Source organism: Colobus angolensis, unplaced genomic scaffold (genome assembly GCF_000951035.1).
Source record: "Colobus angolensis palliatus isolate OR3802 unplaced genomic scaffold, Cang.pa_1.0 Scaffold74, whole genome shotgun sequence".
Taxonomy (NCBI): Eukaryota; Metazoa; Chordata; class Mammalia; order Primates; family Cercopithecidae; genus Colobus; species Colobus angolensis.
The window spans coordinates 9,740,374-9,763,674 of NW_012121154.1; the positions used below are offsets into that span (position 1 = coordinate 9,740,374).

Sequence of the window (23,301 nt, forward strand, 5' to 3'; positions counted from 1 at the left end):
CCCTAGAACTTAAAGTATAATAAAAAAAAAAAAAACACCAAAGTAGGCTGGGCACAGTGGCTCACACCTATAACCCAAGCACTTTGGAGGCCAAGGCAGGAGGATCACTTGTGCCACTTGAGTTCAAGACCAGTCTGGGCAACACAGCAAAACTTCATCTCTATTTAGAAAAAAGAAAAGGCAGAATAACAGGTCTTGGCAAGGATATGGAGAAACTGGAACCCTTGTGCTCTGCTGTGAAATGTAAAATGGTGCAATTACTATAGGAAACAACAGTATGGTGGTTCCTCAAAAAGTAAAAGTAGAATTACCATATGATTCAGCAATTCCACTTTTGAGTATACACCCCAAAGAACAGAAAGCAGGGTCTCAAACAGATATTTGTACAACCATGTTCATAGCAGCAGCATTCACAATAGCCAAAAGGTGGAAGCAACCCTAAGTGTCATGCAATGGGCAAATGGATAAACAAAATCTAGTATATACATACAATGCAGTATTATTCAACCCTTTAAAAAGGAAGATTTGGACGCATACTACAACATGGATGAACCTTGGGGACATTATGCTAACTGAAATACACCGGTCACAAAAAGACAGTATTTTATAACCCTAATTATATGAGGCACCTAGAATTGTCAAATCCATACAGACAGAAAGTGTAATAGAATGGTGCTAGGGGTTGGAAGAAGGAGGAGAATGAATTTGGAATAAAGAGGGTGGTTTAATGGGAACAGAGTTTTAGCTTTCCAAGATGAGAAGAGTTCTAGAGATTGGTTATACAATGTGAATGTACTCAACACTATTTAACTGTACACTTAAAAAATGGCTTAGATGATAGGTTTTATGTTACATGTATTTTACCACAATTTAAAAAAAATTTTTAAAGGGAAAGAAACCCTCTGTAGTTGTTTGTACAGAATTAAATGTCCTATCCAGTATCAAAAAGAACAGCTAGCTGCAGGCAAGCGCCGTTAAAGTATCTCAGATTACCAGGTCACACAATATTCATATAACATTGGACAGCTCTGACCTATTCATGAATTAACTGTTATGATATTCCCAAAAAATATTTTTAAGTTTGCTGACACATTGGATTCAGATATTTATAATAAAAAGAGCTTCCTTTTCAGACTCAATTAACACTTTTATGATGACGGCTGGCTTCACATTAACTTCACCTAACCTATTCTATGCCCAGGGACTGTTTTAGGTGCTAGTGATACAGAGGTGAATAGGACAAAATCCCTGCTCTAATGAGGCATATATTCCAAAAACATGTCCTAGTCATATAGTACTTATCATTCCTGCCTTTTTATACCTATCATGTTTACACGTTTTATCCCATCACTACCAATGCTGCCACCACCCAAGATTATAATTCACTGCCTCACAGACAATAATCTAATTCTTTTTCTTCCCCCAAAGAGCCTAGTGTCTTCCAAATACACATTCAATAAAGCAGGGCAAGTCTGCTAGACATAATAGGCATTGATAACCCATTCAGAACATCACACAGTCAGTGAACTGGCACCCTGTTTTCACATTCAGTTCATTAAGTTTATGTAATATAATTTATAAAATTAGAGAGCATAAACTTAAAATCCTATTTGAAATTTAACAACTGTTGTTTACCATCCTATTGACATGAAGGTAATGAAAAACTGAAGTGTAATTTAAAATAATTTACCTAAAGTAGTATCTCCTCGTCCTAAATAACATACCTAAAGACACTTACTTTTTGATTCACTTCTTTATTATATCACCTACAATGTTACCAAGGAAAGCTGTCAATCTTTCACCATCAAGGGAAAATGGGCACAATAAAGGAGTCAGATAATACACACATGTAAAAAACTCAACACATCAAGTGATCCAACATATCACCATACTCGGAGCTATGATTTATTACAGCTAAAGGATACAAAGTGAAAGCAGCAAAGAGAAAGGCACAAGAGGCAAAGTCCAGAAGAAACTAGGCACATGCTTTCAAAAATCCTCTTCTAATGAAATTACACAGGACCCTCTTAATTCCTGCAGAAATAAGTTGTGACAACATGTGTGAAACGTTGTCCACAAGGGAAGAGCATTAGAAATAAAGTGCCCATGGCTTTTATTGGAGGCTGGTTACACAGGCACTCTGCCTAACAATATACCAAAATTCCAGACTCCCAGAAAAAAAAATATGTTCAACATAAACTATATTATCTTTTATTTTTGTTTTTCAGAGACAGAGTCTTGTTCTGCCACCCGTGTTGGAGTGCAGTGGCATGAACATGGCTCACTGCAACTTCAAACCAATGGACTCAAGTTATCTTCCCGCCTCAGCTTCCCAAGTAGCTAAGACTACACAGGTGCACACCATGACATCTGGCTAATTTTAAAAAATATTTTGTGGAGACGAGGTCTTACTATGTGGCCCAGGCTGGCCTCAAGGAATCCTCCTGCCTCAACCTCCCAAAGGGCTGAGACAACACGATTGAGCCACTGGGCCCAGCCCATAAACCACATTGTTTGTACAATTTGGGCACAGTGAACCACTCTTATCAGGGGATAATGGAAATTCTCCCAAAAGTCTAAGTTCCCAGACACCAGCCAAGGGATAACATTGTGAGCAGGCCTTTCTAAGGATAGTAGTCTTAGGCCTGCTATGTCACTCTCTTCTGCATACAGGTATAAAATGAAAAGTAAAACTTTCTCCCCTCCACATCTGTTTCCTTTTAGGTAACCAGTTATGTAAAATCTTCTTACTAATAGCTACTTTAGGTTGTTTCACAAAAATTGTTGCATACTTGGACATACTATTTTATGCACATATGCAAGTATTTTTACGGAAAGATCCCTAAACTTGATATGCTGGGTCAAAGAGTACATACATTTATCAATTCTACTAGAAGTGGCCAAACTGCCTTCTAAAATAGGCTTCACCAGCTTACCCTCCCCTTAACGGACCTAGAAACACTAGTTTTCTATATCCTTACCAATATTTGCTATTCTCAGTTTCTTTTTTTTTTTTTGAAATGGGAGTCTTGCTCTGTTGCCCAGGCTGGAGTGCAGTGACGTGATCTCGGCTGACTGCAACCTCTACCTCATAGGTTCAAGTGATTCTCCTGCCTCAGCCTCCCGAGTAGCTGGGATTACAGGCGCCCGCCACCAGGCCCAGCTAATTTTTATATTTTTAGTAGAGATGGGGTTTCGCCATGTTGGCCAGGCTGGTCTCAAACTCCTGAGCTCAGGGTGATCTGCCTGCCTCAGCCTCCCAAAGTCCTAGAATTACAGGTATGAACCACCACATCCAGTCGCTACTCTCAATTTCTGAATTATTATCAATTTTTGAGTTTTTATCAAATTTGGTAGCTACTCCCCCAACAGTTAACAATGATTAACTTCAATTTTTCTGATTATTGGCGAGGTTGATGATTTTTTTCCTGTGTTCAGCACTTAATTGCATTTTTCTTCCGGTAATTATCATACCATATTCTCATGTTTCTACTGAAATGTTCTTTTAATTGATGTATAGAAGCTCATCTTAAAAATCCTTTCTATAAAGCCTTGTATGACCCTTCTAACAGTATGTGACTTTTCCCTCTTAAGATTCCTAATTGCGCAGTGTGAATATACCTAATGCCACATAACTGTACACTTAAATGATACATGTTCTGTATTAATACATTTTATCACAATAAAAAAAGATGTAAAAAAAATCTGTCACTCAATCTTAAGAACAAGTAAAAAGCTAAACAAACTGAAAAATCAACAACTTTTCTCAGATCCTTAAGAGAAGTCACAGGTCAAACAGCTGCCCCCAAACTGGAGAGACAGAAGGTGAATACAGAGAATCACAAGTAATCAGAGCAGAAACACTCACACAACAAACCTCCATAAGAAACCTGAACTGTAATTGATGAATTGCTAGAGGCATAGTGGGAACGACTATAAGGGTTAAAATCTCCAGGGGAGGCTGGGTGCAGTGGCTCATACTTGTAATCCAAGTACTTTGGGAGGTGGAAGCGAGAGGACCTCTTGAGCCCAGAGTTTCAAGACCAGCCTAGGCAAGCACAGTGAGACCCCACCTCTACAAAAAATTTAAAAATAGCTAGGTGTGGTAGCTACATCTGTAGTCCCAGCTACCACGGAGGCTGAGGTGGGAGGATCACATGAGGCCAGGGTCAAGTTGAGGCTGAAGTGTGCCAAGGTTGTGCCGCTACATTCTAGCCTGGACAACAGCGAGACCGCTCTAAACAAACAAACAAACAAAAACTCCAAGTGTACCCAATCAGAGGGGGCCCTCACATTTTTGTTTTACCTCCAGGAGCTCTACCAGGTTCTCACAGTAAATATCAAGAGAAAAATCCCCTCATGCTTCCAGCAGCAGGAGAAAGAGGAGACATTTTGCAACACACCAGAATATTCCATTCTTTTTTTAATTTTTATTTTTGAGACGGCGTCTTGCTCTGTCACCAGGCCGGAGTGCAGTGGCGCGGTCTTGGCTCACTGCAACCTCCGCCTCCCGGGTTCAAGCGATTCTCCTGCTTCAGCCTCCCGAGTAGCTGGGACTACAGGCACGCGCCACTACGCCCAGCTAATTTTTATTAGAGACGGGGTTTCACCATGTTGGCCAGGATGGTTTCTATCTCTTGACCTTGTGATCCGCCAGCCTCGGCCTCCCAAAGTGCTGGGATTAACAGGCGTGAGCCACCGCGCCCGGTGGAATATTCCACTCTTCTTAACAAGGTCTGCCCTACGGAGAAATGATTTAACCTGAGCCTAACCTGCTGGGGTTTTAGCAGAGCCTTATTTACATCAGGTAAGGGAAATACCCAACTATAGGTCATTCAAGCCATCCTGGGGGAGGTGCTGAGAAACAGGATATAGTTCAAAAATCTATAAACAAGCTCTCTAAAAGACTGAGGCCTTGGCTCTGGGTGGCTCATGCCTGTAATCCCAGCACTTTGGGAGGCAGAGGTAGGCAGGTCTCCAGCCCAGAAGTTCGAGACCAGCCTGGGCAACGTGACAAAACCCCGTATATAAAAAAAAAATACGAAAAATTAGCCAGGCATGTTGACACATGCCTGTGGTCCCAGCTACTGGGGAGGGCTGAGGTGGGAGGACTGCTTGAGCCCAGGAGGCGGAGGTTGCAGTTAGCTATGATTGCATCTCTGCACTCCAGTCTGGGAGACAAAGCAAAACCCAGTCTCAAACAAACAAAGAAACAACAAAAAAAAAACACCCTATGATTAATATCCTAAGAACTCTAATGGATAAAGTAGATAGTATGCAAGAATAGATGGGCAATCAATATAAGCAAAGAGACAGAAATTCAAAGAAATAACCAAAAAGAAACACTAGAGATTTTTTTAAAAACTGTAACAAAAATAAAGAATGTCGTTGGTGGGCTTATTAGTAGACTGGACATGGCTGAGGAAAGAATCTCTGAACTTGAGGATATCTCAATAAAAGCTTCCAAAACTAAAAAGCAGACTAAAAAGACTAGAAAAAAACTGAAACAACAGAACAGAATATGCAAGAACTGTGGGGACAACTACAAAAGATGTAAATATGCATAAGGGTAATAACAGAAAGAGAAGAAGGGAACAGAAGAAATATTTGAAATAATGATTGAAAACTTCCACAAATTAATGTCAGAAACCAAACCACAGATCCAAGCAGCTCAGAGAACACTGACCAGAATAAATGCCAGAAAAACTGTATGTAGGCATATCATTTTCAAACTACAAAAAATCAAAGATAAACACAAAATCGTTTAAAAAGCCAGAGGAAGAAAAATCATCTTACCTACAGGGAAGCAAGTATAATAAGAATTACATCTGACTGTGTTTCAGAAACTAGGCAAGCAAGAAGACAGTGACAAAATATCTTAAGAAGAAAAAACCCCACCAACTTAGAATCCTGAACCCTGCAAAATTATCCTTCAAAAACCAAAGAGAAATAAAAACTTTCTCAACAAACAAAAATTAAGGCGAGGCAAGGTGGTTCATGCCTGTAGTCCTAATGTTTTGGGAGGCTGAGGTGGGTGGGAATTTGTTGCCACAGACCTACCTTGTGAGAAATGTTAAAATAAATTTTTTAGAGAGAAGAAAAATTATGCTAGTCTGGAATTCATATTTACATAAAGAAAGGAAGAAGAAATGAGAGAAAGAATAAATGAAAGTAAAATTAAAACTTTTATGGCCGGTCACGGTGGCTCAAGCCTGTAATCCCAGCACTTTGGGAGGCCGAGACGGGTGGATCACGAGGTCAGGAGATCGAGACCATCCTGGCTAACACGGTGAAACCCCATCTCTACTAAAAAAAAAAAATACAAAAACTAGCTGGGCGAAGTGGCGGGCGCCTGTAGTCCCAGCTACTTGGGAGGCTGAGGCAGGAGAATGGCGTAAACCCGGGAGGCGGAGCTTGCAGTGAGCTGAGATCTGGCCACTGCACTCCAGCCTGGGCGACAGAGCGAGACTCCGTCTCAAAAAAAAAAAAAAAAAACTTTTATTTTTCTTATTAATTGATCTGATGACTGTTTATTCAAAATAGCAGCAAACGTATTTGCTTACGTATGCTTGTGTGTCTATATTTATTTGTAAGTGAGATAATGCCGGCAATGATACAAGGGATAGAATTAGGGTTATTTTGTCATTATAAAGTAATCTCACCATCCATAAAGTGGTACAGTGTTATCTGAAAGTGGACTTGGATTTGCTGGAAACATACACTGCAAATGCCAGAGCAACCATTTAAAAAAATAAAAACACCCAGCTGGGCACTGTGGCTCATGCCTATAATCCCAAAACTTTGGGAAGCCAAGGCAGGAGGACTGCTTGAGACCAGGAGTTTGACAGCCTGGGCAACATGGTAAGACCTTCTCTCTATAAAAAATAAAAAACATTACTTGAGGGTTGGTGGCATACACTTGGTAGTCCTAGCTACTCAGGAGGCTGAGGCAGGAGCATCACGTGAGCCGGAAGTTTACAGTGAGCTATGACATGCCACTGCACTCCAGCCTAAGCAACTAAGTGACACCTTGTCTCTTTTGAAAAGAACAACAACAACAACAAAAAAAAGAAGTAAAACTGACATGCTAAGGACAGTCATATGATATTTTGAATTAAAACTGCAAAAGGCACAAGAAGAGTAGAAGACAAAAAAGAAATAGAACAAAGAACAAGGGCAACAGAAAATAGTAGCAAATATGGTAGACATTAATCCAATGCTATCAGTAATCACTCTGAACATCAATGGTCTAAATGTACCAATTAGAAGATTGTCAGAGTGGATTAAAAACCAAGACCTAAGTATATGTTGTCTACAAGAGATCCACTTTAAATATACAAACACACATAGATTAAAAGCAAATGGATGGAAAAAAATATATCAGCTAACACAAAAATGAAGTGAGACTAGTTATTAATTTCAGATAAAGCAAATTTCATGGCAAGTAAAGTTACCAGGGATAGGGTAGCTTTACACCATGATAAAGAGGTCAGTTCTCCAAGAAGACATTATAATCCTTAATCTGTATGGATCTAACAACTGTGCATAAAAATGTGAGGCAAAACTGATAGAACTGCAAGGAGAAATATCCGAATCCACTATTATAGTTGAAGACTTCCGTACTCCTCTATCAGAAATGGGCAGATGAAGCAAGCAGGAAATGAGTAAGGACACAGTTGAACTTAACGGCACCATCAATCAACGGGATATATAATGCATGTCTAAAGACAACAATCACAGAATACATATTCTTCTCAAGTTTACATGAAACATTCACCAAGACAGACCAAATTCTGGTCAATAAAATACATCTCAACAGATTTAAAACAGCAATCATATACAATGTCTGCTCTCAGACCATAATGGCACTCAAAAAATTTTGGACGTAGGGGCATTTCAAACTTCAGATTAGGGATGCTCAACTCTGTATTTTCAGATAATTAAATATACTATACACATTCTTTTTGTCTGTCACCAAAAAAGTCCAAAAGAGAAAAAGAGCAAGGTGTTGCCTTTTTCCCCTCCCATTTATTTAACTTCTCACTTAATGCCCTAATAATGCTTCCTTCCTATCATTTATTTAGAACAACATCTGACACTGTGTCCTTTATTCTTACTAATTCAAACATTACAAACTACTTCTGTTTTAAAGATAAAGAAGCTAAGACTGAGAGTGGTTCAAATCATGTACTCAACATTATACAGTAAGTAATGGCCAGGTCTAATACATATATAACTGTTGTAACCCATATCATTGGACTGTCCACTATAATCCTAGACACTCAAATTCCTAAAATCAAACATATGACAAAGATATGTTCCTTCCATCAGGTCTTTTCTTCCCTGCCTATTTTTACTTTTGTACATTCCTTCGTTTACACCCTCTTTAAATAATTTTAAATTAATAATTAAGGAATTTAAAAATTCCTGCCCAGTAGTATCACCAAATTACCTTTCCCTCTCTTATCTATAACCTGTTTTAAAGGCAAAATAATAATTCATAGATCTAATCCAACCTACATCCCATTTAAAAAAATAATAAAACCTCTATACCTTCTTTAACAACTAGAGAAATAAATGATGAGGTCATTTTAGAACATATTTGAAAATATACATATGATGCTGAGACCTTGTAAACAATACAAAAACAGCATATAATAAAGCAATGACAAGAAATTAAATGTACTGGTTAAATATTCATCCTGTACTTTTAGTTTAAGTTGCATTTTTGAAAAAAAAAATATATAGTTTAAAAGTAATCTACCAGGGAGCAGTGGCTCATGCCTGTGGTCCTATCTACTTAGGAGGCTAAGGCAGGTGGATCCGTTGAGCCCAGGAGTTTGAGGCTACAATGAGCTGTGATTGTGCCACTGCACTCAAGCTTGGGCAACAGAGACAGACTCTGTTTCTTAAAAATAAATTTTGGCCGGGCGCGGTGGCTCAAGCCTGTAATCCCAGCACTTTGGGAGGCCGAGACGGGCGGATCACGAGGTCAGGAGATCGAGACCATCCTGGCTAACACGGTGAAACCCCGTCTCTACTAAAAATACAAAAAACTAGCCGGGCGAGGTGGCGGGCGCCTATAGTCCCAGCTACTCCGGAGGCTGAGGCAGGAGAATGGCGTAAACCTGGGAGGCAGAGCTTGCAGTGAGCTGAGATCCGGCCACTGCACTCCAGCCCCGGCAACAGAGCGGGACTCCGTCTCAAAAATAAATAAATAAATAAATAAATAAATAAATAAATAAATAAATTTTAATAATCTATCTAAATTATAAAGTAATTTTTAAAACTAGACTTTTTACTTTTGTGCACCATCTAATAATGTCAGTGAATGGGTGTGGAGGTAAATATTTGAACATGTTCAATTATTTCAGTTGCAAAATCCTATTACTAATATCCACCCACCCTACGTTTCTCCTTGGCATTCATACAAGGGGTCTTCAAAAAGTTCATGGAAAATATGTACCATGAAAAAAACTATGCATGGATTTCAATTTTTTTTGCACCAAAATAAACTCATACTAACTTCTTATAACCTGTCTGACGAACAGGATCTCATTTGAAGCACTAAGAACTATAAGTTATCAGTTTGAAAAGAACCCCTATCAGAGCAACATGAATTCTGCTAAAAAACTGAAGCAAGAACAAAACATCAAATTTATGGTAAAGCTTGGATGGAAGAATGGTGAAGCAAAGTTTATGGGGACAATGCCCCAAATATCAGCAGTTTACAAATGGATGCCTCTTTTAAAGAAAGAACAAGGTGATGCTGAAGATGAAACCTGTAGCAGCAGACCATCCACACTGATTTTTGAGAAAAAATTCATCTTGTCACGTGCCCTAACTAAAGAGAACCTGCAATTAACAGCATAAACAATAGCCAACACCACAGACATCTTAAGTTGTTCAGCTTACACAATTCTGACTGAAAAATTAAAGCTGAACAAACTTTCCACTCCATTGGTGCCAAAACCATAGCACCCAGATAGCTACAGACAAGAGCAGAGCTTTCAATGGAAATTTTAAACACACCTGTAATCTCAGCACTTTGGGAGGCCGAGGCAGGTGGATCACCTGAGGTCAGGAGTGCAAGACCAGCCTGGACAACATGGCGAAACCCTGTCTCTACTAAAAATACAAAAATTAGCTGGGTGTGGTGGTGCACACCTGTAATCCCAGCTACTTGGGAGGCTGAGGCTGGAGAATCGCTTGAACCCGGGACGTGGAGACTGCAGTGAGCAGAGATCGTGCCACTGCACTCCAGCCTGGGTGACAAAGCGAGACTCCGTCTCAAAAACAAAATGAAAAATAATAAATAAATAAATAAATAAATAAATAAATAAGTGGGATCAAGATCCTGAAGCATTTCTTAAAAGGACTGTAACAGGAAATGAAACATAGCTTTACCAGTATGATCCTGAAGACAAACTCAATCAAAGCAACGACTACCAAGAGGTAGCAGTGGTCCAGTCAAGGCAAAAGTGGACTAGTCAAGAGCAAAGCTTATGGCAACAGCTTCTGGAGATGCTTAAGGCATTATGCATGTTAATTTTCTGAAGGACCAAGGAAAGATAACATCTGCTCATTATAAGAGTGTTTCGAAAAAGTCAGCCAAAGCTTTAGCAGAAAAACATCCGAGAAAGTGTCACCACAGAGTCCTTTTCTACCCACAAAAATGCCTCTTGCTCATTCCTCTCATCAAACAAGGGCAATTTTGTGAGAGTTCAGATGGGAAACCATTAGGCATCCACCTTACAGTCCTTATTTGGCTCCTTCTGCCTTCTTTTTGTTTCTCAATCTCAAAAAAATCTTTAAAGGGCACTCATTACTCTTCAGTTAATAATGTAAAAAAAACTGCTTTGAAATGGTTACATTTCTAGGACCCTCAATTATTAGGGATAAACAAAATGGCTGGTGTATCATCACTTATAAAAGTAAAGTGATAGAGTTTATGTTGAGAAATAAACTTTATATTTTTAATTTTAATCTATTTACAAATTTATTTATAAATAACATTTATTTACTTAATTCCACTTTTCCATGAGCTTTTTGAAGTCCCCTTGTAGAATCTATTTACTATATTAGATGAATTACAAACAACTAGGTGTAAGTTACAGGACATGTCTAAACTACAAAGTACCTTCCAGTCTATTTCTGCTATCCATTATTAACACACATTAATAAATCTTGGGCACAGACAACCAACTGACAGGGTAGGTAGAGAAAGGTGACTAGGCAAATAGAATTTCAAAGGGGGGCACAAAGGCAGGCAGGCAGACACACAGGCACAAAGACAGGCATGCTAATAGACAGGCAAACACAATGAATATGGTAACACACAAATTTTAGATGATTCATGAACTAAAAGAACTATAGTTAGGTTAATTTTAATAATGCAAAATCTACTGTGAAGAAAATATGTTAAGTTTTTCAGATAGTGATATATTTCTGACATATGATCACGGAGTAAATCATAGTGACTACTTTGATAAAAATGATCTTTAGGGCCAGGCGCAGTGGCTCACACCTATAATTCCAGCACTTTGGGAGTCAAGATGGAAGGATCACTTTAGGCCAGGAGTCTGAGACCAGCCAAGGCAACATAGTAAGACCTCATCTCTACAAAAAAGTTAAAAAAATTAGTAGGGCAGGGTGGCATATGCCTGTAGTCCTAGCGACTCAGGAGGGAGGCGAGTGGATCACTTGAGCCCAGGAAGTCAGGGCTGCAGTGAGCTATGATTACACCACTGCACACCAGCCTGCGCGACAAAGCAGGACCCTATCTCTTAAAAAACAAAACAAAAAAACACACACAAAAACAAAAAAACAAAACCCCAAACTTTAAAACAGGATTTCCTTGCAAGAAGGTTCCATATTTTAATGTTGAAAAATTATAATTTAAATATTAGGTACCATAAATAAGCAGCTCATAGATAATCTTAATTTTAGTTTGCTACACAGAAACCTTAAAATTTTGCCTGATGTTTAATGTCTAACTGTAAACGTGAAATAATGCTCTGCTAGAGCCAACAAATGGTTCTCTCAAGTCACAAGGACTCTTTGTGCTTCTTTTTCCTTCTCTGAAAGAAGGTGGGTGGAGTTCATATGGAGCTGAAACCTTAAAATAGTAATTTTTTTTTTTTTTCAATTTTGCTTCAGGGATTCTCTACTAGACACTCTTTGGGCTGCCTGCCTAGTTATCAAGCCATCCCTTCCTTTCTCTAAAAAAAGTTCCTTCCTTCCATACACATATGAATAAGCTCACCACCTTATACAAACACCCATCTCACTGGCAAGCTGGTTATTTTCTTCCGGAAATTGAAAACAAGATGTAGCAACTCTAGTCATTCTGAGCTCTTCCCATAATCTGAGATAAAAGTGAATGAGACAGGTTAGATTACCGTAAGGGATGCCTTTATTCAGCACATGCAGGCCAAAATAGTGAAAGTAAAATGCAGAGAGAGGTAAGAGAAGAGTAAAGCAGGTGTACAGAGAAGCAAAGAGAAGTATCCAAGCAGCCCCAGAGACATGGAAACTAGAAAACCATAGAAAGACACAGCGGCTGGCATGGAGAGAGGAGTCACCCAGGCTCTCTATTTCTTGGTTCTGATGCTTCAACCTGCTCAAGGGCAGTATTCCCTTGCAATAAATTCTTTCTTCACTTAAGCTACTTTGAGAGTAGGCTGCAACCAAAAATCCATACTGACAGAAGACTTTTTTGGTAATTTTGAGGATATTTATGCTCTCTTTTGGGGGGCAGGGGGCGGGGCTTTATTGACTTCTTCCGTAAGACTGAAAATGTTGGCCTAAGCAGCATCATATCATAGAAAAAGCATCTGCTTTCCTAACCTGGGTCTAACCCAGTTCTGCCACCTTTCTATGGCAAGACCTGTAATAAGCTCCTTAATTTCTAAACAGTTTTTATGTTCCTTATAACACTAAAGAGTTTATGACTTCAGAAGTAAAACCAACATACACAATGGGGAATAAGGTGTCTAGAAAAGCTATTCTTCATGGTTTTGTAGCATGTGACCTAGAACTCTTTTCCTTTCTCACGTTGGTTCTGGTCACAGATGCATAGTCTCAAAATCTCTTCAGAGTCATCTTACAGAAAGCTCAATTCGCTGAGGAATCCAAACTAAGCAAGAGACCCACCATTATAAAAAAGCTGCCTTAGTCCTGAAGGCTTTTTAAACGTAATTTCTTTCTACAAGGCACTTTTAACATCTGATAGATGCCAATGAAAAACACTAATCTAGTCATCTAAGAACTGTGTAAACAGAGAGAGTACTACTTTATATACCTGAGATAAAGTAAAATTACTAGATTTAAGAACATTTACCATGTGACAAGGACTCGATTTTTAAAAGGTCCTACTGTAAGAGCAAACAACTATGCCATAATAATGGAATATCAAAACACTCCTCATCAAAACGCTCAGAAACACAGGCCAATTTCATAATAGCATTTAAGCTGATATTCCTTTGGAAATTCTATTATTTGGGTACATTAGATTTGCTTATTTTAGACACACTGACCCTATTCTTCCCATCTAAAACTCACAGTTCTATCTCTGTTAATCTCCAAGTCTGTGAAAGTGTTATTGCCTTTTATTCACCTATTTCACCTGACAAACTCTTCCTTCAAAGACCAGCTCAAATGTAGCATCTTTGTGGAAATTGTCCATGATCTATTCAGGCAGATTTAGGCTCTCCTGTCTCTCTAGTTTAAATTCCGAATATACTTCCATTGGAGCAATACGTCATCTCAAATTCCTTCAACTACCTTCTATGTACTACGTTAGAAACTTTACATATATTATCTTGTTCTTTCCAGGTATGTATTACAGCCCCAACTTCTCTAGATAATCTGCTCAGAATCACAGCAGGGCCAGGATAGAAATTAATGACTGTATAGCTCCTAAACTCCTTATCTTCCCACTAGTCTATAGGTTCTAAGGCTTTTGGGACCCAAACCCCTTGAGAAACTAAGAGCTATGAACTTTCTTCCCCCTAAAATGGGCTTACACACAAAAAGTATTACATATAATTTAAAAGGGTTCAAAGATTCCCCTGAAGCCCATCCACTGCCCCCAGGAAAAGTCCTGCTGCTTCTCACAAGTCTCTTCAGTTAGTAAACTTCCTGAAGAGACTGACTGCCATATTTTCAACTGCCAATTCAAAAACACAGTACCTAGGGCATAGTGGGCACTCTGGTATCTCCATAAATACCTTCTGTATGAATGGATAAATGATAGAGACCATGGATGGATGACAGAGACAAATCTTTGCATTCCTTCAGAGCCTATCAGGGCAGTCACTCAAATGTTATTAGAATCGCTTTTTAAATGCCGATTAGATATAAAAAAAGTTATTACAGGAAATGTAGATATTAGCACACTTCCCAAAGCCTCTGAGATTAATGTGGTCCACAATATGACTAGCCTTTGTGTACCCACCAAATGTCATCTTGAATTATAATTCCTGTGTAATTATAATCCCCCATGCTGTTCTCCTGATAGTGAGTTCTCACGAGATCTGATGGTTTTATAAATGTTTGGTAGTTCCTCCCACGTTCATTCTCCTTCCTGTCATCTTGTGAAGGTGCCTTGCTTCCCCTTCGCCTCCCACCACAATTGTAAGTTTCCTTAGGCCTCCCCAGCCATGCTCAACTGTGAGTCAATTAAACCTCTTTCCTTTATAAATTATCCAGTCTCGGGCAGGTCTTCATAGCAGTATGAAAATGGACTAATACAGTCCACATTCCACTTTCTCCAAAAAAAACTTTTAGGAAGCAACTACTGTTTGCTTCTTATATCTGCCATACGCCAGCCACAGACCCCACAATATTGTACAAATGAAAAGAAGATTTTTGTGTGATTTCAGAAGGAAGGAGATAATTGTCAAGGTTTGACTGCATGAATCTAAAAAAACTTAAATACTACAGGAAATATAAAATGCTGGAAGAGGAGTTCAACTCATATTTGGAAAAGACTAGTGGTTTAGAAATTGCATATCACCTGATTTACCTTATCAAGTTTTCAACTCTAATGAAAGGCTTTTTTCCTTATGGTATTAAAGATCAAATTTTACAAAGGAGAAAAGGTGCTTTAAGATAAATTGTACTAAATTTTTATTCTAGAAAGTGAGAATTAATCACATTTTTGCTTCCAAGTTTTTGGTGAACATGGTGAAGTCATTTTAAATTTTTAGCTTTTTCATCTTCCAAGTACTGGTTTATAAAATAAAAGGGGAGAACATCCTGGCCAACATGGTGAAACCCCATGTCTATTAAAAAAACGAAAATTAGCTGGGTGTGGTGGCAGGCGCCTGTAATCCCAGTTACACGGAGACTGAGGCAGAAGAACTGCTTGAACCCAGGAGGCGGAGGTTGCAGTGAGCTGAGATCGTGCCACTGCACTCTAGTCTGGCAACAGAGCAAGACTTTGTCTCAAAAAAAATACATAAAATAAATAAATAAAAGGGAAGCTTTCTGAGGGAAAAAGTATGTTCAACAGTACAACCACAGATAAGCAAGATTTCATTCATTTAGTAGGTATGCTCAAGGACCAGGAAGAGCTTACTTCAAAGGGAAGAGAGGATACATACCACAGAGTATAGGAGTTTAACACTGGAAAGGTAATGTGATATTATATTAAGAAGGTTCTGGAATGCCAGGCTCAGAAGTACAGACTTTATCCTATAGACCTGTGATTCTCAACTAGGACAAAAGTTACAAAATTGGGTGAAGTTTCCAGGTGATGTAGAAGCAGCACTTGGATCAGATGTTTTGAATTGACTTTCCAAATACGCATTTAAAATTTCCAATAATTGTAATGGTCATAAAAGAGAGCAATGAGTTTTTTAACTTATATTTTTTATAATAAAAATTAAACCATGCTTTCAGTGCAGCCCACATCTCTTGATTGTACAACCAGTATGGTTTTCATTAGCCTACAGATGCCGTCACTTGAAAGTGGTATTTTAGGAAAGTGAATATGATACATTGAATGAACTGGATGAGGAAAGAAACTAGAGGCAAGTAGAGAACAATAGATATCACTTGTAATCACTCTCTAAATGTCCACAAATTCACTCTTTTTGAAGAGATACCGATGACATGATATCTTGATTTTATTAAGTCCAAAGCCAAAAGTTTAAAAGAAGACATTTTATTAATACTCTAAGACAATATCAACAAAGTATTATCCATGGGGTGTGGGATGCACAAGTACAGAAGTTACCTCAAGAAATTGCAGCTAATAAAATCATATTTATTTAAAATATTTGAATTCAATGTAGCTCTTGTATTTTCTTTTTCAGTGGATACTAAAAATACAACTAGAGTTACGTGAATATATGTGTAGGAGGGGAAGAAGCAGTTCTCATGGCCGTCTAAAAGACAAACCTGTGGACCACTGAAGAATTCACCTGAAGAATAAATCTGTCTTACAGCATTAAGCTTGTCTACAATGTCTGCACACGCAATGGACATTAGTGCCTACTAAATGCCAAGCACTATATTAAGCAATGGGGATACGGGGATAATTAAGTCCCATTCTCTAGCCTGGGAGGTTTTCAGTCTGGGGAAGACAGAAATGTAAATGTTTATGAATCTAACAAACTGAGTGCTATAGAAACACAGAAGTATTTAACATATGAACAAAAAACCTACATCCATCTAAATGTTAATGTCTTACTTTCAATTTCATCCTTTAAAAATCCTTTTTCCAAGTTAAATGTCAAATATTGATGGAAAAAAGTTAATATATTTTGAAAGTAAATACAGTAAAATTCTTGAGAACGCTTAAATTTTTAGTTTACTGTCTCAGTGAACTATGTCTGGAGAGTTACTTAAAAGTTCACTTCCACTTCTGAAGTTAGTTAAGATATAAATATGTTTAGGTGAATACTCATCGAAGGATGGATAAGAAAACCATATTACTAAACCAGTAGCACTGGGTAAGCACTAAGATTAGCTCAAATGCAAGGACTGGAAAATATTTCACTCTAGTTTTGAAAGACAAATTACGACACACAAAATCTTACAAGCTAACCACAAGAAGATACCAGTTCACACCCAGTAGGATGCCTATAATCAGAAAGACAGCAACAATATCGTGAAGATGTAGAGAAACTGGAACCTTCGTATACTCCTAATTGAATGTAAAATGTGCAGCAGCTTTGGATAACAGTCTGGCAGTTCCTCAAAATGTTAAACATAGTGTTATCACGTGACTGAGCAAATCCACACTTAGATACATACCCAAGAGAACTGAAAATGTGTCCATACAGAAACTTGTACACAAATGTTCACAGTAGCATTATTCACATTAGTCAAAAAGTGGAAAGAATTCAAATACCCATCAACACGATGAATGGATAAACAAAATGTGGTATCTATACAACAGAATATTATTCAGCCATAAAAAGGCCAAAAGTACTACTGATCAATACTATAACGTGGATGAAACCTGAAATAATGTTAGGTGGAGTCAGTCACAAAACACCACATATTGTATGATTCCATTTATATAAAATGTCCAGAATACTTAAATCTATGGAAACAGAAGGTAGATTTGTGGTTGCTTGGGGCTTGTGGGAAAGCAGGGAGTGACTGCTAATGGGTACAGAAAGCGAAGAAAATGTCCTAAAATTGATTGTGGTGACTGTTGCATAATTTCATCAATGTAATAAAAAACTAGTGAATCATATACTTTAAATGAGTAAATCTTATGGTAGGTACTTATGTCTCAATAAAGCTATTATTAATTTTTTTAAACCTGCAAGCCACAACACTGAATAAACAAACAATGAAAATTTTTATATTTATCAAGACTGCAACATAATATCTTTCCAGGGAAAAGAGGATATACACATAGACAAGAAACAATATGAAAAATATTCTCTAGTTCTCTCTTAAAAAAAAAAAAAAGGCAGTGGGAGGGGCACACTCTCCTTCAACCAGTCTTCCTCTAGCTCCTACCCTCTACTTTCAAAATGTTAAAAAAAAAATGGAAAGACGCTAAACCCACCCTTCACCCTATAATCTGGCTTCTTCCCATACCCCAACCCAAACTGCTTTTTCTAGTCACCAAAGCACTCCTACGTGCCAAATGGAATGGGTACTTTCTTAACCTCACCTTACCGGTCCTCCCAGCATTATTTGACTCTGGTAATAACTCCTTTCTTGAAACTCTCCCTGGCTTTTCTGACATCTCTGGTTCTCCTCCCTCCTCCTTGAACACTCCTTCTCAGGAACAATCACTAGTATATCCTTCTTTTGGCTGTTCTTTTAAGACTGATGTTCTTCAACCTAAAGCTGGTCACTCTATAAGTTTGCTGGAATAAGCTCATTCACTCCCATGATGTCAACTATCTCCTACATGCTTATATGATGATGCCTACATCTTTAACTCCATCCTGTCAGAAATCTTAAGCTCTACATTTCTACTGGATGTCTCAGAGGCAACATGCAGTTTTCACATGTTGAAAATTAAATGTATCCTCTTCTCCCCTGAAACTTCCTCCTACAATGTTGTTTGGTCTCCTCTACTTGTTTCTCCTCCCTCACTCCTTATTCTACCAAATGGTATTCTCTACCTTGGGTGACAGATACCAAGCTAGACATTTTGCAAGTCATAATACTATACTCTTTTCTTCTTTATACCCCCATCTAATGAACCATTGAGACTCCTTTCTTAATTCTTATCAGATGTGTTGTATACTCTATTTCCCCATCTCAGTTCACTTCAGGCCCTCACATCTCACTTCTTATATTTCGACAGCTTCCAAAATGCCACTGTCATACTGCCATCAGACTCAACTTTGTAAAACACAAATGATTGTTTACCTTTCTTAAAAGACTCAGCAGTGTTCCAGAAGCCCAGACTAATGATTCTCACCTTTTCTACCAGAACGTATCTGAGTAAGTGAAGGTCCAGAGTACAACTCAAGGAGCAGGCTGGAGAAGGTGAGGGTGGGGCAATGATGCTGGAGTGGGCCAGCATGTCTATTTTCTTAACACCTCCCTACTTTCTCCATGACTCTAGGAGTTACAATGCAGACTGTCCAGAATTGCTATTATTGGTCTGTAGAATAAAATCTAAGTATAGCATAGATGTAAGATCCTTCACAAAAAGACCTCTATGTAACTTTCCCAGCATCACCTTTATCATTTACCATGTATTAGCTCACTGGTTCTCAAAGTATGGTCCAGGACCACCTCCCCAACCCCCAGTCATCAGACGGAGTCTGTGTGGAATAAAACCTAGGCCTGTGAAACATGAATGTGCACCACTCTACTTTATACATTTATCTCTCAGTTTGTAAACACTAAAAGTAGAGATAATTGAGATCAAATTCTGGATCAGCCACAAATTAGCTATTTGCTAATTTATTAGCAAAATTAGCATGTTTTCAACATGCAAATAACCATCTCGGAAACAAAGTTCTATACAGTCTGGGTACCTTAGTTGTCTCCTCTTTAACAGTATGGGGCACAACCAAGACCAGTAATAGACACTCATAGAAAGTTAATGACAGGTGGAAAATTTCTATCCTCAATAGTAATCAAGAAATTCAAGTTAAAACAAGATACCAGTTTTCAACCATCAAATAAAGATCAAGAAAATTATAATATGAACACTCATACATTACTGACAGTTGTATAAACTGACAAAACTTTGTCAAGTTTATGAACATGTATTAAATGTTTATATACTTCTACCTAGTACTCCCGGGAAGCTATCTTATGCAACAGTGAAAAATGTAAAAGTTTCAGCAAAAATTTTAATCACAGAATTATTATATGTAACAGCAGAAAGTAGAATGACCTAAATAACCACAAAGAAACGGAATTAAGATATAAAATAGTCACCAAGTAGTAGGCCAGCTACGGTGGCTCACACCTGTAACCCCAGCACTTTGAGGCTGAGGCAGGAATTAGAAACCAGCCTGGGCAACATGAGGAAATCCTGTCTCTACAAAAAATACAAAAATCAGCAGGGCTTGGTGGGGCGGGCCTGTAGTCCCAGCTACTCTGGAGGTTGAGGTGGGATCCCAGGGAGGCTGACGCTGCAGTATGCCAGGATCGCAACCATACACTTCAGCCTGGGTGACAGAGTGAGACCCCATCTCAGAAACAGAACAAAACAACAAAACAAAACAAAATATTAACAGACGTAGCCTTTAAATGATAGGACCATAGGACAGCTGGATTGAGCAAAAAGAGCATTGTCACCAGAGTCAGGCAAGTGGAGTATTCATTTGAACTGTGGTCTAAGTGTAAGGAATTATTATTATTCTATTAATTTCCAAATTTGAAATAAACATTATTTTATAATGGAACAGAGTTGTATCAGCTACATTAACTCTAAGGCTCAGTCATAAAATGTTAAGATTTTAAAATGCATTTTTAATCAACATCAGAATTTAAGAATAATAATTAGAATCTATAAGCTAATCTTTTTTTCTCTTTCCATGCCAGGGGAACATAGTTCCTCTCCAGCCTTCCAGTCAGGGGAAAAAGCAACACCAACTACCAGCTGCCTTAATTACAGCTATTGCTTATCAAGTCAGGAAATAAAAAAAAAAAAACCAAGCCCTATAAAAGAATAGCCTTAGTCATCAAATCTCCAGTGTAGAATCCCTAGCTATACCTAGGTATCATGGAAGAAAAAGGAAACTCACTTAGTCTTTGAGAAATGAACTCTTGGTGGCGCACGCCTGTAATCCTAGCACTTTGGGAGACTGAGGCGGGCAGATCACAAAGTCAGTCAGATCAAAGTTCAAGACCAGTCTGGCCAATACCATGAAACCCCATTTCTACTAAAAATACAAAAATTAGCCGGGCGTGGTGGCATGCGCCTGTAATCTCAGCTACTCAGGAGGCTGAGGCAGGAGAATCGCTTGAACCCGGGAGGTGGAGGTTGCAGTGAGCGGAGATTGCACCACTGCACTCCAACCTGGGCGACAAAGCGAGATTCCATCTGGAAAAAAAAAAAAAAAAGAAAGAAAAATGAACTCTCCAATAGGAATCCCTGACTCATCCCCAAAGCATGAACCCTAAGGCTACTTCTCCAGTACAGGAGTTCAGAGGCTGGGCACCTGTCCTGATGGCCCGCATCACCAAACAATGCTCCTTCCTGCTGGTAAACGCCTAGGGATAACAAGGTGACTAGCATGCAAACAAGAAATGACCAGGGACCACACCATCTCTTCTTCCATAACCAAAATAAGATGGTAAAAAACTAGTTTTAGGCCCGGCACAGTGGCTCACGCCTGTAATCCCAGCACTTTGGGAGGCCAAGGCAAGTGAATCATTTGAGATGAGGAGTTCGAGACCAGCCCGCAAATATGGCAAAACCCCATCTCTACTAAAAACACAAAAATTAGCTGGGTGTGGTAGCTTGCGCCTGTAGTCCCAGCTACTTGGGAGGCTGAGGCAGGAGAATCGTTTGACTCTGGGAGGCAGAGGTTGCAGTGAACTGAGATTGCACCACTGCACTCCAGCCTGGGCTACAGAGCGCAGAGCGAGACTCGTCTCAAAAAAAAAAAAAAAAAGCTAGTTTTAAACGCCTTAAATATTCAAAGTATTTTCTTCTATTTTTGCTAGAAAGCAGTAAAAAGGGGACTGCATCCAATTGCTGTAAATTGCTCAAAAGATACTAAGACAATAAAAGTTCAATAGTAAAAAGGGAAAATGTCCTCTTTTCCTTAACTCTTTCAGATCAAAAAGTAATTTTTCAAAAATACATAGGCTAAATATCAAGAGCAAATGTTTAAATATAAGCAATATTTTTATTTTTAATAAGGAATAAGTTAGATTATTTAACTTATATTTTCAATCTTCAAAAGATACTGAGAAAACTTTACTTCCATCCTCTATTATTGGTCTGGGGAGGCGGGAATCACAAAGCTCAACGATATTAGTATAATATTGTGTAAGGTCAAAGACCTATTTTATAAGCTGTTAAAAATTTAACGCTAAAGCTTTACTGGACCGGTCTCTTTAAAACGTGAAAAAGTATTCACTACTAAGTCATATCACCTCCACCATAAAAACTACTGTACTTTTTAAATAAAAAATAAAAACTAGCCAATGTCTGCTGCCCATTCATTTTACAGATATTAACTGTGTATCCTTTTCATAATCAGGTTTCAGAGTTAAGTGATTATTCTTGGAGGTGTACCTTACCCAGGATAAAAATTTTTCCCTAGCTGATTTCCCCTTCCCAACCCCCGCCAAGACTAAGGAGCAACCACTTCCCAAGGTCCCACTTCCTTTTCCATTCCCCAGACCTACAGGGTTTCCAACGCCCCAGTCTTGCGCAATATCCGTAGGAGCAGCAGCCACAACCACCGCCTCCTAAGCCGGGAAACAACCCTAGAGGGAACATTGTCCAGCAGAAAAATAAAAGGGGCGGGGGTTGGGTAACGTAGGAAGTCGACTTCTGGTCCCACGCCTTCGGATCTGACCCCCTCATAGTGAACTAGAGCAATAGTGTATCTAGAGCAGTTTCATGAACAAGACTTTTAACCTTCACCTCCTCTCAAGCCTGCTTGCACAAGCAGAGGGCGGAAAGTGGGGGGTGGCGCAGGCGGGGTGGGGGGGCGCTGGGAAGGTTATCTCCCAGTTCAGGGCTTCGGCCCGTAGCGACGCCTCCGCCCCACCAGGACTATTGTTCCCAAGTTCCCCACCCCCACCCCGGATAGGAAGTGATAGTCACATCCCCTCCGCCTTCGGCAATATCCCCTGGGGAGTCCGAAGTCGGTTTCCTTCAGGATAATCCCCCCACCCACACTTATCCCCTGAACCAGACCCCAAGATCACCTTAAACCTGGGTCTCAGGAGAGGAGAAGCGGGACGCGGGTAAATGGAAATTAGGTAAACCCATGAGATTCCTTATGGACAATCCTTTCCCAAGCGTTGGAGATCATGATTGCGACCCCAGAAACGGCAGAAGTCCTACCTTGCCCGCTTTGAGACAAGCTAAAGCAAAGGGATCCCAGGAGTTAGTGCCAACCTCAATCTCCCCGTTCCTCTGTCAGCCACGATCTGCACTCCTCCCGGCCACAGCCAGATACTCTGCCTCGACCCTCCTGGGAGGAGCGGACTGGGCGGGGAGATGTGGAAACGCGAGCACCCCCCGGCCTGCACCTCACTAGCCTCCGGCTCCCGGCCGGGTAAACAATAGGTGGTCGCGAGCCGCGGTGCAGGCTGCAGGCTCGGCCGCGCGGCCGCTCCCTTGGCGTCCCGGGCGCCCGCGCGGGTGTCGCGAACATGGGAGAAGAAAGGAGG

The 23,301-nt window shown here is 39.4% G+C and overlaps 1 protein-coding gene across 2 annotated transcripts in view; it reads right to left on the reverse strand.

Moving 5' to 3' along the window:
* The window catches only part of PTPN12 (protein tyrosine phosphatase, non-receptor type 12), a 112,918-nt gene extending 89,820 nt beyond the window's left edge, over window positions 1-23,098 (reverse strand). For both annotated transcript variants that reach the window (XM_011927716.1, XM_011927713.1), the window contains exon 1: window positions 23,027-23,098. The gene's annotated coding sequence lies outside the window, so the exon portion shown is untranslated. The remainder of the gene's footprint in view (window positions 1-23,026) is intronic.
* Between the last annotated feature and the right edge of the window lie 203 nt (window positions 23,099-23,301).